Raw genomic sequence first — 2,820 nt, forward strand, 5'->3', positions numbered from 1 at the left:
TCTCAAATGAGAATCACCTGTGATAAATTGTTAGTGCCCATGTGACATGAAGTAGCCAATGAATGATGACTTCAGAGTTTTAAAAAGCCACGGTAGGCCCTGTTCCACTGTCACAATAAAGAAGACAAACGAGCTGTTTGAGAACATCAGAACTGCAAACACAAGACTTCCAAAGGGTATAATGCTATCTGCAAAGACCTTTTTCAACAGTGTGCAATGTTATTAAGACGTTTGCCAAGCATGAAACCATCAAGAGCCTCCCGGGACATGGGGAAAAGAGGAACATTTACAAGAGATGTCTTCGAAGGTGGGTGCGAATGGTCAAACAAAACACCACATCAAACATCCAAAGACCTAAAGGCCAATCTGGAACAGTCTGGGATAACAGTTTCAACAAGTACCATATGCTGCACATTAACTCAAGCAGAGCTTTATGGGCAAAGCCCAAGGAAGAAACCATTGCTGAAGGAGAAAACATAAAAAGTAAAGTCTGATCTTTGACAGAGTATTTTGAAAAACTACACTCCTTCTGGGAAATTATTCTATGGATAGATGATACAAAATACACCCTTTTGGCATTGCAAAGCAACAGTTTGTTTACAGATGGTGCAATGAAGCTTTTTTTTTTAAACTGTTTATTAAACGTTTTCATACAAACTTCAAATTGTATACTGTATAATCATGGTGCTTTGACAAAGTATCAACATGACATCAGACAAGGATAAAACAGAGGGAAAGACGGCTGGAGCAGATATGAAGGAGGATATCAAAAATGTGATGTGCTTCAAACATCCAAACAAGGCTCTAAGACATGACGACTTTTTACGCCGATATTCCGTTATCATCCGTCTACAAAAAGGTCCCAAGGAGTCCATATACGCAAAAATGTATCTAACTGATTATTAATGCATGCTGTAAGATACTCCATCCTCCTTGTTTCCATGATCCTCGATTCCAGGTCCTGGAGGGTCGGGGGGCTAGTCTGTTTCCAGAATGAGGCTACTAAACACTTTGCCGAAGTCTATATATGAAGGAGCAGCCTGGCTGAATCTTTTGCAATCCCGGGTGGAGGGACATTGAGAAGATAGTTAAATGGGTCCAATGGGATCCTATACCCCAAAACTCCATGGGTCAGCTCTCTCACCTCTTCCCAAAAGGGAGCAAGGGTTTCACAGTCCCAGAAAATATGAGTAAGAGATCCCTTATTGTTTGTACACCTCCAACACCGATCTGACATGCCGGGGAAGAGCCTGCCAAAGACCTCTGGGGTATGATACCAATGCATTATAATTTTATACTGGTTTTCTATTTGCGTAGTGCATAAAGAGGTCTTTGCTGTCCACTCCCATATGAACCGCCACATCGGTTTCGATATCCCCTTCCCTAAATATGTCTCTTATTTTGTCATATATGTATGCTGTACAGTCATGGCCAAAAGTTTTGAGAATGCTACAAATATTAATTTTTACAAAGTCTACTGCTTAAGTTTTTCTAATGGCAATTTGCATATACTCCAGAATGTCATAAAGAGTGATCAGCTTAACAGCAATTACTTGCAAAGTCAATATTGGCTAAGAAAATGAACTTTAACCCCCAAAACACATTTCAACATCATTGCATTCCTGCCTTAAAAAACATTGTTTTAGTGATTGTTCCATTAACACAGGTGTGGGTGTTGATGAGGACAGGGCTGGCGATCAATCAGTCATGATTAAGTAAGAATGACACCACTGGACACTTTAAAAGGAGGCTGATGCTTGGTATCATTGTTTCTCTTCAGTTAACCATGGTTATCTCTAAAGAAACACGTGCAGCCATCATTGCTCTGCACAAAAATGGCCGAACAGGGAAGAGTATCACAGCTACAAAGATTGCACCTCAGTCAAGAATCTATCGCATCATCAAGAACTTCAAGGAGAGAGCTTCCATTGTTGCCAAAAAGGCTCCAGGGCGCCCAAGAAGGACCAGCAAACGCCAGGACCGTATCTTAAAACTGTTTCAGCTGCGGGATCGGACTACCAGTAGTTCCGAGCTAGCTCAGCAATGGCAGCAGGCTGGTGTGATTGCTTTTGCACGCACTGTGAGGCGGAGACTGCTTGAGAAAGGCCTGGTTTCAAGGATGGCAGCAAAGAATCCACTTCTCTCCAGAAAAAACATCAGGGACCGACTGATATTCTGCAAAAGGTACAGGGAGTGGACTGCTGAGGACTGGGGTAAAGTCATTTTCTCAGATGAATCCCCTTTTTGATTTTTTGGAACATCTGGAAAACAGCTTATTAGGAGAAGAAGAGGTAAGCGCTACCACCAGTCTTGTCTCATGCCAACTGTTAAGCATCCTGAAACGATTCATGTGTGGGGTTGCTTCTCAGCCAAGGGAATCGGCTCACTCACAGTCTTGCCTAAAAACACAGCCATGAATAAAGAATGGTACCAGAATGTCCTCCAAGAGCAACTTCTCCCAACTGTCCAAGAGCAGTTTGGTGCCCAACAATGCCTTTTCCAGCATGATGGAGCACCTTGCCATAAAGCAAAGGTGATCACTAAATGGCTCATGGAACAAAACATAGAGATTTTGGGTCCATGGCCTGGAAACTCCCCAGATCTTAATCCCATTGAGAACTTGTGGGCAATCATCAAGAGACGGGTGGACAAACAAAAAACAAAAATTCTGGCAAAATGCAAGCATTGCTTATGCAAGAATGGACAGCTATCAGTCAGGATTTGATCCAGAAGTTGATTGAGAGCATGCCAGGGAGAATTGCAGAGGTCCTGAAGAAGAAGGGTCAATACTGCAAATATTGACTTGCTGCATTAACTCAT

The sequence above is a fragment of the Anomaloglossus baeobatrachus genome, chromosome 5 (genome assembly GCF_048569485.1).
Source record: "Anomaloglossus baeobatrachus isolate aAnoBae1 chromosome 5, aAnoBae1.hap1, whole genome shotgun sequence".
Classification (NCBI taxonomy): domain Eukaryota; kingdom Metazoa; phylum Chordata; class Amphibia; order Anura; family Aromobatidae; genus Anomaloglossus; species Anomaloglossus baeobatrachus.